This window comes from Nipponia nippon, unplaced genomic scaffold (genome assembly GCF_047370975.1).
Source record: "Nipponia nippon isolate SJK-2023a ecotype South Korea unplaced genomic scaffold, ASM4737097v1 scaffold_9, whole genome shotgun sequence".
Lineage (NCBI taxonomy): Eukaryota > Metazoa > Chordata > Aves > Pelecaniformes > Threskiornithidae > Nipponia > Nipponia nippon.
Genome location: NW_028262413.1, coordinates 47,272,785 through 47,289,292, shown reverse-complemented (window position 1 = coordinate 47,289,292; position 16,508 = coordinate 47,272,785). Strand labels below are relative to the sequence as shown.

The following is a 16,508-nucleotide window of genomic DNA, read 5'->3' as shown; positions in this document are numbered from 1 at the left end:
AAAAACTGGGAAGGATTATTCAAAAAAGCATTTCAATGGGATGGGGGAAGTAACCTGCAACACTTATGCCAGGTGGAGAATTGGCTCAATGTTCAAAACCAAGGGTTTAGGAGTTACTAAATTTAAGAAAACACCTTGTTACACCTTATAAAGGCAATTGATTAAATCACAGAATCTGACACTATGGAAAAATAAGTTATTGCTTGAGGGGGAGGGGAAGAAGAAATTTTTTTTCAAATGCAAATATAACTAGACTGATTTGTGCCAAAGATTTTTTTTTCTTAAACCTGCACTGTTTGTTCTGTGGCACAGACCAGGGAAACCTGGTTTCAGCTCAGAGCTCGTGTTTACAGGGCAGTCACCAAGCCTCAGAAGGGAAGGTCTAGAGCCCTGGGACGCCACCCCACCGAGCGCTGTGCAAACTGGGGCCATGTAACAAGAGCAGCCCGATGGCCTCGAAACAGCAAAACCACACTTGCCTGGATTAGCGCTTTGGACCAGTTTTGCAAGTGCAATGACTTCTGAATAAGTGTCTAGAAGTTTTCACTGGAGCCATAACGAAGTTAATCTAACTCATTTCAACAGGCTTTTCCCAGCTGCAAAGACAGGCTCACCCGTGTTTTATAGGGGAAGGAGCCTATCAGGGGAGATGCAAGTTAAAAGAGCAATACCTGCGAATTTTAAAGTCATCTGCACTGCCTTTTATCTACATGTTGCTGAAAACATGAGCAAGATGATGGCAAATCAGGTCATTTCACACCACGGAGCCATAAAAGAGCTCTCTGGGTCTTGCTGCTCTGGTTAAAGATGGCTCGGGCAGAGCAGCGCTCGCAGACAGATGACCCACCAGCCCTTCCCAGCAGCCTTCCCCGTGCTAATCAGAAACAGCCCTATCCGACTTGGAGACTAAAACCAGTCCCCATTGCTGCTTTGCTGAATGAGCAAAACCCATCAGCAGGTTTCAAGTGAATTTTTCTTCTTTCCTATCAGGCTGGATCTAATTAGGAAAGGAACAGCACCATCAGAAAGGCTAAAATTAAACTGTCCCTTCAATTAATGAAACATTGCTGGCAGGAAAGCAGGACCTCTGGACTGCTGGTTTGCTGTCTGTGTCTTTGGCTTGGCTGTCCAGGAGCAGCAGGCGCTCCCCTGCCTTCAGACCCCACTTGGTAGTTGGATGCTAATTTAATTAAACCAGGGTTTCAGCAACAAAATAGGTGACTTTCTGGGAAATGCATGAGTGGGGACAGGCTGACTAGTACTGCAGTCACTGTCCTAAAGCCAGAGCTGCTTCTTATCCAAGAGATGGAGAAGGAAGGGAGATGGAGGTAAAACAAGATTGCTGGCCATGCCAGTGCTCCCCAGCATCTTGAACCTCCACCAAGCATGGAGGGAAAAGGGCCAGCCTAGACCCAAACTAATCCCTTCTTCTGCCTTACCCCATAAAGGAACCTCCCAAGCAGCCCAGCTTAAGCCAAAGGAGGGATGCTCTCACACTAAAATGCATCAAGATTTCACCCAAACCCACTACAATCATGACAAGAAGATTAACAGGTTTAATTACTAGCTCCTGGATTTGGCTGTTGCTGCCAGCTCCTCAGTGCAATACCACATACAGAAGTCCATCATGAGCATATGCTCATGAACATCAAAAGGCTCGGAGATGCTGCCTGGGGAAACCAGGTATTCTGATGCAAATACATCTAGCCCCATTACCCAGAGCTCAAAAGCAAGGCTCAACCAGAAATACAGCTTCTTCAGACCAGGATCCATTGCAACATCCAGTCTTTCCTGCTTCTAATAAGATCTGGAATTGCCCTGAAAGAGCCTTCCTGAAGATAGTTCAGAAGAGCTGTTTTTAGACTTCTCCACCTCTCTGCACACACAACTCCACTGAAGGTCATGGGACAGGAGGTGGTCACAGTCCCATCACCTCCAGATGTCTCCTGCCTTGTGACAGGGAAGCCACAGGAACCACACAGGGATCATAAAATTTGAAGCATCATCTTCATTTTGCATTCCCTTGAAGACAAGTGACTTGCCTGAAGCAGGATTACAGAACATGACCCACTAGTTCCCAGTTTACCATACTGGGAGACTCCAGGTTTCCTATTGCAAATTAGCAACTCCCCCCACCCGTGTGGCAAAAAAGCTTCTGCTCAATGTTTCAAAATGAGTGACTTTAATGAGGAACATGTCTATTTTTCACACACAAAAAAATTCTCCCCAAAGACTGCAAGATTTATAAAAAAGTAGACCCAAACAATGGTAAGAGAAGAGGCCATTCCTGCACTCTGTTAATGGGGTGTTAAATTATCCCAATTACATGTTTTGCAATATCACATATTTAGCTCTGTAACAAGCAGTAAAATCTTGGCATTGCTTTTGGCCAAAGGCAATTGCTTATCAAATGCAGTGCCAGAGAAAAATGATAACTATTTCCTAATGCATTAGCGGAATTTTGCACTAGATGCAGAGCTTCATTAGCCATTGACAAATCCATTGTGACTGCATGGTTTTAATCCATGTGGGGTCTAAGCCGGCACTGCAAGAGCACGTTGCGGCAGGGAGGTCTGCAGAGAGAGGCTCTTGTTGAAAATAAGATGAGCAGAGCGCAGCCAGACACATGCACTGATGCGCATTAATTTACTTGTGCTGCTTTTTATTATTATTTATTTAGAAAGCTTGCTTTCTACATTCAGTGAGTTGCAAAGAGGGAACGCCAGCAGCACAGAAAGGATTTGTAAGCGTTCATTACGCTATGGGAAGGATTTATAGAATCATTTAGGTTGGAAAAGACCCTTAAGATCATTGAGTCCAGCCATTAACCTAACATTACCAAGTCCACCAAGACTACCAAGTCCACCACTTTGGCAAGAAGAGCAGCTGCAGGAGGAATCAGCAAAGCCGGGACGGGTGTTGCAGGCATGGCTGCCTCCAGCCCACAGGATTACCCAGCGCGGTAATCCTGCAGCGCCAACCAAGCACAACCCTACCCCTCCAAGCATCATACCCACCTACAAATGGGGGAATAAAGATGATCTGCTACCCTGAACAACATCCAGATCTTTGCTGGATACACGACACATCCATTTATTCTGTTTGGAGAGCCAGGAGCACTGCAACGTCAGGATCGCTCTAAGTCACACAGGCACTCTCAGATTTAGGTTACTGGCTTGTTTCAGCCTGGTTTGGAAATCCTGCAGCAACAGCTACAGCCTCCCCCAGCGCTTCAGCAGCTCCATATCCCAGCCCTGCTGGAACCTGGATGAGAAGAGCCTGCACTGAAGGGAAAAATAACAGGGGAGAGGAAGAAAGTTAGCTGAACTTTCTTTAACCCCAGAAAGAGTGCAAAGGGATTTCTTATTTTCTTCCCTCTGGTTTGTCCATCCCTAATTAGTATCTCAGAGAAAGCCATGTCAGTATTTCGTAACCCAGCTAGAATGGGGAGGCTCAGCCAGGATTGCTTGGTGTTGCAGAAATTTATAATTTACACTCCGTCCTTGCAGCACTTCTCCCAGGCCAGACCACAGGGTGTGCCAGGGGCCAAACTGCCAGACATGAAAGCATGCTTTGGCCCAAAGAGTCCTAAAAAGGTGACTGAAACAGGATCTTCTGGGAGCTGGAGCACCCTGGCCTGAAGCCAGCTCTGGGAACGTGCTGGATCGTACCAACCACAGAGGTACGAGGACTTTGCCATCCGAAGGTTGGCCCACAAATGAGATAAAGCACAACTATTGCTAGCAGCTTCCAGTGGGGACAATTCTCCAAAATTTTGTCCATTGAAGCTCAAGGGTGAGAAGCTCAGCTTGGGAGGTTGCATCTACCCAAGGCACAGCTCCTATAGATGCAAGAGACTGAGGTAGAGCAAGAAGGACCCAACCTGCTCCCTCCCAAAACTGCGCAGCTAGCAGTTGGTTTGGGGGAATGCAAGTACTTCTGCCATCAGCTGCTAGAAAGCAGGATTTCTACTCAGAGCAGATATTTATAGGTGTTTCCCAGGAGTGCTGTGGCAGGGAACCACGGACACAGTCTGTAAGTTTGGGGAAGACTGAAGCAAGTTTAGTTGCATTCAGACCTTAAGGACTGGAAATGGGCATGTCAGGATTAGTTATTCATAACAGCCAATTTAAGCCAAAAACATAACAAATTCTAGACTTGCCATTAAATAGTCACAACAGAAATCAGACCCAAGAGCTACACTCAACCCGTTCAGGGAAAATCAGTGCTAAATGATCTGTTATGCAATCAAGGGAGTTAAAAAAATGCCATAACTTACTAACAAGCCAAAGTATGAGATTGCTCATGCAGAAACCTTGCTGTTCTCTTGGATCAAAGTTAATCTTGTCAATTCACCAATTCCTCCCACTCATGGGCTACCAAGACCTGGCCAGTACACGCCTTTGTGGATGGCAAAAAGATTTTAGACCAGATGTTGTCAACCAGCATAGCTCCACTTCGTTCATCTTCAGAGCAACAACACGGCTTTACAACCTGTAGCATCTGGCTCGCCTGGACTTCCCACTGACTGGAAGGTTGTAAGAGGTGTCCTTAATATATATCCCACCCCGCAGAGCACACCCACCACAACAGGGCTCGCAGATGACTTCTCCTGGAGAAGTGCAGTCATTAACAGCTCAAGAAGGGGTCTCCATGGGAGGGATTTACTCTGAAGACGACATCCTTCATGATAATGTGTTCCAGTTTGCTTTTTCCTATTAGCAGCTGGTGTATATTTATATGTAGCCAATTTAGCTCAGTGATTCCACCTATGGTACTGCAGCATCACCTTTTTCAAGCCCTAGCACTTGCTGCGTGCGCTCAGAGCGCAGAGAAACCTTTCTTCTGGAAAGCGGCGAGAAACGATCCCCAATGCTTTATAAAGTTGAACAAGGAGTTGCTAACACACGAAGAAACAACAGGAAAAAGGAATATAACTTTGAATAAAGTGGTGCAACAGCTCTGGAAAAAAACAAGCAAAAATTATCCAGTTCGTATAAGATATTCCGAAACCGGGAGTCAGTCCATCATGTTTTGTATTAAACGCAGATGTATATCATCTTCTCATCAAAGAGAAGTGGCTGTAGTTGTTACAGTCGGCCAGCTGGTTTTAAGCTCCCCTTTTCCCCGTAGTGTAATATATCCCGTGCTCGTTGGAGCTTACGTCCCATGGAATATCTTTGCAATTTGTAACCAGCGCACAATACGGCTCAGCTGTAATTTCATAAATCACCCTGGAGCCTCCGTTTAATAATAAATCTTCTGATAGCTCTGGATTGCAAGGGACCAAGCAAAGGTCTGTAAGGGGATTTTTTTTTTTTGCCTTTCGAAGAGAAAAAGAGATGCAAAAGACATTTGCAAAATCCACAAGGGGTCAGTGTCTTGGCAGAAATCCTCCTTCAATGTTGAGGAGCACAAGCATGGTCTCAGCTCCAGGATGTTTTTAATACTCCAAGACAAGGGTAGGATTTGTGGGGGCAGGGGGTTGATTTTGATGTTTCTCCCTCCCTCTGTTTTTAATAAACAAGCAACTGAAGCAACAATTCTGCTTTGCTGCACTATTTTTCTGCTTGCTTCGGCACAAGTGACCTCTTAGGAGTGGGAGCACCCAACCAGAGCCCCAAAGGGGGGATGCCGACCTTAGACCCGCGTTGCTCAACCAGGACGGATGTTGGGGCTGGGCAGGGAGGGGGCTCAGCACCACCACCCTTCCCAGAGGAACTTCCCAGCGCTCAGAAACATCCTCTAGGGTGGGAGAGCAATGCCACAAAGGATCTGCAGGATCACAGCTCCTTGGGTTCACCCAGTTCCTCAACACTGGTACAACTCCACGGTGAGCTCAGGGCTCACCTCTGGTGCCCTGGTGCTTCCCAGCACCCCCACTGTACCTGGGGACACCAGCCCAGCCTAGCCACGAGTCAGGATGGAGCAACACGAGGCTGCACAGCAAAGTGGCAGTGGACCAGTAACAACTCAAGTCTACCCAAATTGCAGCCCAAACCCATATAAATAAATATCAGCCTCTAAGTCCTCCCCTCTCCTTGATCCACTTCAGTAGCACGTTACCAACAGCAGGTCTAGAAAAGGAGGGAACAGATCATTTCCCAGCTTATCTCAAAACAATAGTCCCAGAGGTGGTTTTAAAACAAGGGAACATCTTGTTCAACATTGCTCCAGTAGTTTTCATTCACAACATGTAAAAAGTAGGCTGAGCTTTGAAAGTTCATCTGCTACATTTCCCTACACCATTTTCCTGCCCACATAGAAGATCGCAGGATTGTTTTGCAGATGTTTTCTGTTGACTCAAGGACCACTGCTCCAAGAGGTGATGTCCGGAGGCTTTATGAGCCTTTACCTTGTTTCCCTTTCTCTGGTGCATTGTACTGAATCAGCTCAAACACACGGGGGGTTGGGGGGAGGGGGTCTTATGGGGGAGTGTAGGCTGGTGAGAGAGAGAGGATTGCCCAAGTCTTACTCAAGGAGCAGCTCTGACCTCCCACCTCCCCCTCCACACACCATCACTTGTCTTGAAGGAAACATGTTTCACAACATCACATAAAAAAAACTACCTCACAAGTTTCTTCTACATTTAACAAACCAAAGTTTAAGAATGTTAAGCTGATATCAAAAACCTTCTGGAAATTTCATCTCAGCTTGCCTAGTTTCAGAGTAAAAAGGTACAACCATCTTGGACAACTCCAAAAGCATTGCACAGCCCTGTTTTATCTTGCTTGATACCAGCTCATACATGCATTTTCATGAGATACTTACTAATGCAAGAATTCAAGGGCATGGCTACCAAGGTTTGTTTGTTTGTTTTTTAAAGAAAAGAAATAGAGCTCAGTTCCCATCAGGGCACCCCACACTTGAAGTCACCTCCGTTGCCGAGAGGTTTCCTGCCCAAGTTACTACGCATGCACTGCAATTTAACAGGTTACTTATACCAACAGCAGCATAAATACTGTTTATTTAAGGACTGCCTACTGAACCCAGCACAGGTTTGACCCAATTGGGTGATGCGTCAGATTTCAGGGACTGATAGAACTGGGAAGCAGAAAGGAAGAATAAGGTCTCCCATCATCTCCCCATGGATGGAGGGCTGCACTCCTGCAGAGAACTTCTCCCTACGGGAACTGCTGGAGGTTTACATGCAGGACGCCAGTGGCACCTTTGAACTTTGTGCCCATAAAAGTACTTTGGGTGAGCACAGGGAGAGGGGAACCCGTGTAAGGACATGACACCTCAATCCCCAAACCCCACGTGCAGAGGAAGATGCTCTCAGGCCCCCAGGGAGCAGAGCTCCAGCAGCAGCTTGCACCAAGTGAAGGACCTGTGCACAAGCAGCAGGACACAGGATAAAGATATAAAGTTATTTCCAAAGCAAGTTTAGTAGGCACTGGCTGCCCAGAATAGAAATAAGTATACTCATTTTATTAAACATGTAGCCCACTGGAAGTGGAACCTCCATTTTGCCATCTGTTATCCTGCTTCTTGGGATTTGCAATAACTTTACATACAAGACAGGAGAAACCAGAAGTGGCAACTAACTACGCATAGATGCCACAGATTTTTCCCCACAGACACAAAGGGAAAAAACAGCAAAAGCAGAGAACACTAAAACAATCAGCTGAACTAAAAGAAAAGCCCATGACTTTTAAAAAAAATCAAAACTTTTTGATCAGAAAATTCTGATCTGATGGAACAACTTGCAAGACTGCAGCCCTTTGGGCTAAGCTGTAGGTGAGAACTGGGAAGCTGAGCATTTTTCAAACTAATCAGGTTCTGACTTAGTTTCATCATGATTTTTAAAGCAGGAAGGACAGACGAACTCCGGTGCTATAGGACAAAGGAGTTCTTGGTTCATAAGAGCATTCTGGGCATCCTTTCTCTGGAGAAGTAATTTGGATGCTGCTTTGAGAGTTCATCCTCCAGCTCACAGGTGAAACCCTCCAGATCCAGTTTGGTGGTGCTAACAGCTTGCTGATCCAACTCATTAGCTCATCACCACGCCCATGTCAGAGCCTAGTGACAGGTCACACAGCAAGCTGCACCCCAGCCAGGCATCCTGCTCCCAACACCACTGATCCCAGAAGATACAGGTGGATTTGTCTCCTGCTAACCCATGCCTTCATCTTCCATTTTTTCATAGTGTTTGCCTCCAACCTAAAGAGAAGGAAAGCCTTGCCAATGAACTGAGGCAACATCTCAAGCAGCTGAACCCCCTTCTACTTCCCCTTGCCAAGTATCATAACCCATGGAGGCAGACTCCAGATGCCAAAGGTGTGTTTTGCCAAGGAACTGGTTCCTTGGCTTGTCCAAGAAGCTCCAACCAGGCACCCGAGCAATCTGTCACTGGGACTACATGGACCCACGAGGAAGCAGCAGAGTTTTCAGAAGTACTTTAGATCAGTGATGTGAAAGGTTCCTTCCAGCCATTTTCCAGAGCAGAGCATAGGTCCTATAGAGGATTACTCTGCAAACACACAACCAACTGGAGGAGGAAGAGGAGGATTAGCCCTTGTGAAATACCAGAAGCAATGACCAGAGGGGAATCTTGTGCAGTTCACCACATGCAGCAGAAAACTCAGCAGGGACTTTCCTGGTGGGAGACATTTTGAGCAAAGCAGAACAGTCTTATTGACCATCTATGTGCAACTGTTCCCTGAAAAGCTGCAAGTAAAACAGCTAAAAATCAGATGAGCATAGGGAAAGAAGCACGAGGGACATTTTAGAAAGGCATCAAGCCCCCAAGGTTAGAGCACTGAAGACATTCCCACACACTTAACTTGTTTCACCAGAACTGAGGAAAAACATCTGTAGGAGGAAAAAAGCTTCTTAAAGTTTCCCATGCCAAGGGTTCAGCTCCCAAAGAGTGTCACTTTGCAGGGAGCCTCCTCCGCTTCACAGCACAGCCAGGACTGGGGGAGCCCCACGAGTGGCTGGGGGGGCCCTGAGCTCCATGGAGCAGCTCAAAGAAAAGCATCAGGACACAGGTCACTAAAGGATTTCTAAACCATCATATGCTTCAGTTTCCAGCTTCATCTATTTATGAGACTTCAGAGATTTGAACTGGAAGAAAGCAAACAGCTTCAGACAAAAAGATCACAGTAGTTCAGAACAGGGACTGTTCAAATGAAACTCTTCAAATCACCTTTAGAGACTGCTTTCCATTGATACAACTGTTCACCTCCACCACCTTTGCCATGAGATGTGGGACTGAAATCCTGCTTGAAAGAGGCTGAACCCCAACCATTCTGGCATAGATCATGGTGTTCAGAGGGGTGGAGTAGGTAGAAGCTCTTGAGGCACCATGACTTCTGCTTTCCCAGGCAGGTACAAACAGGTTAAGATCCAGAAGAGGCTGGAAAGGGACCACATTGGTCTGAAGAGGAGAGAAAAGAGGATCCTGCGGAATTCAGATTTTCAGCAGAAAACCTAAGCAGTTTCTGCCAAAACCTCCAATGTGTTTTGACTTTTTTCTTGGTCTTCCAAGGCCAAAGAAAAGCTCTCCATAGGAAAGTAGCCCCCTTCCTTGTGATAACTGTACGTATGTGAGCCCAAAGAGTACACAAAGACCTCCGCAGAGGTGAGCAGAGAGAAGGGCCACTGCAAGGTCCCAGCTGCAGTACTGCTAAACACATCACAGAGAGATCTACAGATCCAGCACCAAACCCTCGTATCCAGAAATTCACACACTTGGGACTTTTAAGAAGTAACAATGGGTTAATTATTGACTCACCAAAGCTATTTTTAAACAGCTGCTGTGACAGAGAAGAACTGCAGAAGCTGTTACAGCATCAGCTCCCCTGGACTGATGGTCCCACTCAATCCCCACCATGCAATCTGGACCATCGGCTGGCTTACAAAGTCCTCAGAAGAAAGCGAAAAACATGCTGAATTCCCCAGCATTTGAATCACATAAGTGTTTGCCAAGAATGGGCCTCCCTCGTTACAGTTTCATAATTCTTCAATCCTTTCAGACTAACTCAGACACCATTTGGGTAATAATTAACCATTCCCAGCGCCTGCTCAGTTGAGCTCTGCATGTTCAAGCTTGGCATACAAGACCTTCAAAATTAACAGCATTGCAAAGTTTATTTCTGTTAATTATGCTATTTTGGAAGGAGAAGAGGAAGGAAAGCAATTTCCAGAGACTAACGAGGGTTTTCTTCTCACCCTTCCCCCCCAGCATCCGTCGGGAGAAGACACTTCACACTCATCGTGTATCTTCCCCAGAAACGGGTTGTGGTTTCAATTCTGTGTCCCCAAAGCGAAAACAGCGGCTTGTCAGATATCCCTGCTGCTACGGGAGGAGGCACAGTGCATGCTCCACACAAAGCCCTTCAGACGATGGCATTGAACCGCAGCTGGGGTTTCAGTTAGCTCCCCAGAGCAGCTTGTACCGCCTGCCTGTAAAGCCCCATGTCCCACACGCCATCCCACTGCAGGGCACCACACCCTGGCTCAGACCGGCGCTGAGACAGAGAGCATCATCCAGCTTAAAACATACAACCCAAGTTGGCAGATGATAGAAGACATGGGTGTCAGATGGAAGAGACAGCCAGGGACAAGGTGCAGAAGTTTCTCCCTCTGAAACCCACAGCCAGGCTGCAAAGGATGCTCTGGGGACTCTTCCCTTTCTCTCCTATCACGCATGCTCTTCCCTGTGATGCCAGACGGGAGGGCACGCTCTGGGGGCAGAGCCAGGCTGTGCCCTCCTGCCACTGCAACTGAGCGACATGGCGACACAGCCCCCACTGTCCTCCAACGCTGCGGTCACACAGGCAGGACGCTGAAAATGTTTTGTGGCTGTTTCATTTGGTTCCGGCCCCATCACGGGTCCCTGACACAGAGGCACTGGGGACTGAGCAAGTGCCCACGTCTCATGCGCCACAATCACATACTACATACCAGTAGCAATGGGCAACCCTGTCCTGGCCATACTGGGAAGCAGGCAACAGGTCAGAGATGCTCTCAATTTATTACTTGAAAAAAATAAACCAATAAAGACATTTCTGGGAGCCTTTTATATGGACAGAATAATCCCATTTCCTCTTTCCCCTGTGTCACAGGTTGATGTCCACTCTCTACAGGAACTGTGGAGAACTCAGTCCCATCACATACATCACAGGGCCATCGGCTTGTCACCCAGCTCAAATTGGCAGCTGGAAGGTGCCGAGGTTGCCTGCACCCACAGGGCTGTCACACACCAGGGAGCCACGGAGGGAAGGAGCTGGGAAGCACCAACATGCAGATGAAGAACCTCTGAGCAAACACTTGGCAGCAGTTGTAACGCAACGGAGAAACCATTAGCTCCAAGGAGCCTTTATTGGGACCACAGGCTCAGAGCGGGATGGGGAGATGCCACTGGTCCATGGGCCCTGGCAGCAGACAGTCTGGCATCCCCAAGACCAGTTCCCACTGCCAGTGCTAACCCCCTCCCACAGATGCAATAATCATGCCAAACACAGTCCCATAAACAGCATCCAGATGTCATTTGGGAGGCTAAATAATAGTTCTTGATCTTCTGACAATAGTGCCCAGAAGGATTTGGAAAACTGACAAAAAGCTTTGATGTTTTATGTAATGTGCTAGGACTTCTACAGTGACAGCTCCATCATCTCCATCCCACCCAGCTAAGGCGCTGAGCACCCTTCCCACACCCAGAGGTGCTGCCGCGTAAATACGAGCCCAAAATTTGCAGAGGTCTTGTGCTGTGCATTCAGGAATCGGGAAGCTTGGTGCTGCTCTGGTGTTTATCTCAGTCTCGCTGGTTACGCTGAAGTTACCCAAGGAAGACTGCACTTAGGACATTTCCTCTGTTTCCTGGTCCAGGCTGAAAATACTCTGGGAAAAATTGTTCCCAGAAAACATTGGTAGCTATAAGCCTGGCCCAACAGCTAACAGAAAGCAAGAGGCAGGAGGAACAGCAGAGAAGCACTTCTCAAACCTAGAGAGTAGCTGATGGGGTTTATTTTTTAACCGAGCTTCCTAAGGAAACATGGAGCGAGCTGCCCTGTCGGTCCCTCCCCACAATTTTTGAACCATTTATTTGATTTTAGCAAAACCTGTGTGAAGATGAGCAATGACAAAAGCCATTTCACAGGGTCTGGCATGCCATCTCACATGCCCCTTGCTGTCCCTGTGCAGGAAAAGGCTGTAGCAGAAACAAGACACATATTTAAAAAGGAGCCTCCACAAATGGGATGCACTTTACCTCCCAGAGCTCCCTCACACACACACCAGCTTTCATCTCGCCTCTCACAGGTTTGTTTTTGGCTTTGTCCCCCAAACCCTGCATCCCCCCAAGCCGGGGCCAGAGGGCGGCTGCGAGAGTCACATTTCCCCAAGAAATTCCGGGAAAGGCACTCCTGCTTTTAACAAGATTTTTTTTCTGCCGACTTCCATAGCCAAGCTAATAAAAATGGAAAGCAATAAGAAATTCCAGCAGAAGAGAGGTGTGGGGGAGGAGGAAAGGGAAGATACCACTCATTTGAACCTATCCTAAATAGAAGATAATTAGCCACATACATCCCAGAAAGAATAGCAACAGTATATGCAATTATTGGGAATGCACACTTTAAGAGCATTTGCCAAAAATGCCTGCTTTTATTAAAAAGGAATGGTTTCACAAAGGCCCAACTGTAAGAAAGGTTGTAATTTGCCCAAATAAAACTTAATTTGATCCATGAAATAGCTGTGGTTTATTGTGTAATATATGTGCTATGTGTTTTAATTTAATAGAATCCAATATAATTGTAAGCCAGTTGAGTTTCAGAGCAATTTTGGGTTGTTCCCACAGTGTATGTAGTACAGATGCTACTTTGTGCATCGCACCAGCACATACATAAATCAGGAATACAGAAAGGATTATCCACAAAGCAGCAAGCAATGCTTCATCACACACCAAACAGAAAACAAGACCTTTGAGGAAAGCAAAAGAAGTTATTTACAGGAAATAGCTCTGGATGCTCCACAGTTAACTACTGCATCTCAGACTCCTGGACTCAGTCTTGGGGTGCCAGTACTGGGACAGCAGCTGCAGGGACCAGCCCTGGGATGCCACCCAGCACCAAGCGATGCTGCAGACCCTGTTGCAATGCCACATCACCCCCAGCACACCTCCCTTCCTGGGGGCTTGCCAGATTCAGCAACCCAGTCCACCTCAAGCGAGGGGAAATGGAGATGAATATTTTTGCTTTCTAGGAAAGTTGTGGTCCATGTTGGCCATCCGTCAGACCAGATCCACGTTCACCCACGAGGCAGCTCCTGCTCCCAAACAGCTCAGACAAGGGACAGGAGGGACACGATGGGGTGAAGGCACCAGGATCTCTCTTGCCCCCCCACACAGCTCCACAGGCACCCCACACCCAGTTTCTCGGAAAACTTGAGCTTAAAAACTAGCTAGGGCAACCAGGTAGCAGCAGATTCACCACCAGCCCCGCTCACCAAATTCAACAGCTCAAAACCCAAAGCAATGCACAGCACTAACAGCAGTTTTGCAGAGCCCACAGCCCCATCCCTGCAGCTGGCTCCCTCTGCAGGGCCATTTACCTGGGTGAGCCATTTGATTTTTGGTCCTGGCATTCATCAGGGAAAAAACAAAACAAAACAAAACCCAAAACACAACCAACCCACCACTCTAGCTCCTGAGGCTCATTTCACACCCCTCAGAGGCAGCAGATCAGCAGCTCCGATCACACAGCTGCCTCATCCTCTGACCCAGGACCACGCCATGTCCTGGGAAGCTGTTACAGCTCTTCCTCCACTTCAATCCCACCCGCTGGCTTGAAGCTACACACAGCCACACCACCAGAGCGGGCAGAAGGCCTGAGCCCACAGGGCCCATAGAAGTTTTGGGAAGTGCAGGTACATGTACAAGCACTTCAGCAACTCTGCTGCTCTGTTAAAACATTAATTCGCATCCCAAAGAGCTGGAGATGTTCCATTACTTACAAAGGCTATCAAAGTCAAGCAGCATCACACCCCGAGACAAACCTCCAGCTCCTTCCTCTGCACCAACAGTGATGTTTTTCTTTTTCCTTGCTAGCCCATGTGTGCGGGACAATATTCAGCTTTTAATTATACATTGAGCAAGTGCCCCGCACTTTTACTGTGGAAATAAAATCCTGGAAAGGATTATGGGTCTGAAGACTGACAGACCCTGTAGAACCGAGGCAAAAACCTGTGCCGCAAAGGGATCTTAGCCTCTCTTTTTAACAGGAGCTGAATGTGGTTCTTTTTAGCATTCATTTCTTTTCTATTCTGGCTAGTAAAAGGTATTTCTCAGTCATTGTAGCAAAAAATATCAAGGACAGGGATGATGAATGTCTTCTTGCAGCCTCTGGGACCTACCAGCAGCAACCGGCTGCTTCTCATCAGCCTATTGCACAAACAGTTTTAAAATGCAGTATTACTCAAATTAAGAGGATCTTATCAAATAAACACGCTGCACAAATCAAAGCCCATAAGACCTGGGTCCAATACTAGAAGAATTACTAATTCAGGACTTCCACTTGAGCAGACTTTGGGTATATTTGGCACAGGGAAGCCAGAAATAGACTGTACAGCCTTCAACCTCCTGGTTGCACCCGTAACACCATGGGGAACCAGCTGATGCCTCGGTCAGTGCTTTGGCACTCTATACAGATAAAGGCATCCAGCAAGTTTCACTGCCTGAGTAACACCTTAGAATATCTCTGTGTCCCACCACCTCTGCAGATGAGCCATAAAGCAGCCAGGGTGAGTCAGACCATTCATCTCAGGCTCTCCTGCAGGATCAAGATCTTACTCCTCATTGACAAGGAAATTTGAGGGCTGTGGTCTGGGGAAACTCCACCTGAAAAGGAGTCACTGCCTTGGAGGGGTGAGACTCACCAGCTTCACATCAGCTGAGGAACAAAACCCACACAACACCCCCATCCTCTGTCCTCTCTGTACAAAACCATAACCTCTCCATACAAATAAATTGATGAGTTGGAGCAAACTCCAAGGTCAGTGCATTGCTGAAGCCCTCCAGCACAGGTGGAAAGGTGGGTTTGCTCAGGGATTTGCTGCCCCTGCACCTCCTCTGACCACGCAGGGCCAGGGGGTGCTGCAGGGATCCTGCCATGCTACCAAGTGGCAGCGCACCCAGCTCCTTCAGCTCAGAGTTTGACCCCCTGTAGCAGCATGATGGGTGTCCCAGCACTATTACAGGGAAAAAAAGCACTTCCCTGCTGCACTGCCCAACACATCCCTCCAAAAAAGCACTCAGTAATAACACAGCCACATGGGTGGCCCAACAACCTTCCTACAACAAAGCTAAACCTGCTCCAGCTCAAAAGCAATCACATGAAACCTTGCAGCACCCCAGTAACCCAAGAGCTTGGTCCAACCACAGCCCAGGTGGAAACACCCCAGCACCCTTCTGCCTTCATTCTGCTTTCATTTTTGCCCTTAAAATGGCGTAACTCCATATAGACCTTAAAGGAATGAGAGTAAAGAACATGCCACTTACCTCTGGTGTTGGAAGACCATGACTATTCCAGGAAGGAGAGGCAACCCCACATAGAAGACCCCAGGAGGCTGTGCAAAAAGAAAGGGGTTGTGGCCCTCCTGTTTTTATAGGGCTGAGGCAGATGAGCAAACACCAGCAGCTGTGGGTGTGGGCACATGAAACCCATTGGTTCGTTAGCAAAACCCAACGATGCCCAGCTGCTCCTGCAAACCCTGGCAGGGAAATAACTGTTCTTTCCCTGCTGTAAGTGCTCTCCATCCACAGGCACCCAAGGGCTGCTCCAAGTGCCAACCCACCAGCCCCCAGGTTCAAACCTAGCGTGGGGGATCGCACGGGGAAGGCTTCAGGTGAGCTTCGTGAGGGTCCAGCGTGGATTTCAATAGCTTGGGAGTTCTAAAGCTTCTTTAAAGGGTCCTAAATTTGAATGATTACAGCAAGATATTAAAGGGAAGAAATGGGACAGAAAAGAATACTTGATGTCTTATTTCATTGCCTCACCATAAAATCCTTCTTTATTCCCTTGAAAGCCTTGCTGTCAACTGAAATAAAACTCCAGATTTATTCCTGGGGAAGCGTGTGAGTAATAAAAAAAAGAAAAATTAAGCACAATCAGTGGATTGCACAAGGGAAACCCCAAAGTTAACCCTCGTATTTCAACCCACAAAAATCTCTTTGCTGATGCAAACTGTTTGCATTTGCAAATGCAAAGAGTTAAGTTAGGGAAAACCAACGGCACGTGAACGACAGCTTCCGTGGGCACTGGGACGAGGTCTTTTGTGGGCGGTACAAAAGCAAACAGCAATGCCCATTCTTGGTGCTATTTTGTCCAAAATATGCAAGAAGCCAGTGGAAAGTGGAACATGCCGGCACTGCTGCATCTGTGTGTGCACATGAGGAGGAGGAGAGGGAGGAAGGCAGCAGCCAGCTCGGGGCGCGAATGCAAAGCCTTCTGGGAGGTGGTGGGAAATGCTGGGAAAGAGGAGAAAAGGGAACAGGGAGAAGCAACTCA

At 47.4% G+C, this 16,508-nt stretch overlaps 1 long non-coding RNA gene across 1 annotated transcript in view; it reads right to left on the bottom strand.

Moving 5' to 3' along the window:
• The window catches only part of LOC148050324 (uncharacterized), a 60,864-nt gene extending 45,107 nt beyond the window's left edge, over positions 1 to 15,757 (bottom strand). The window contains exon 1 of the long non-coding RNA XR_015701413.1: positions 15,500 to 15,757. This is a non-coding gene — a long non-coding RNA (uncharacterized LOC148050324). The remainder of the gene's footprint in view (positions 1 to 15,499) is intronic.
• Between the last annotated feature and the right edge of the window lie 751 nt (positions 15,758 to 16,508).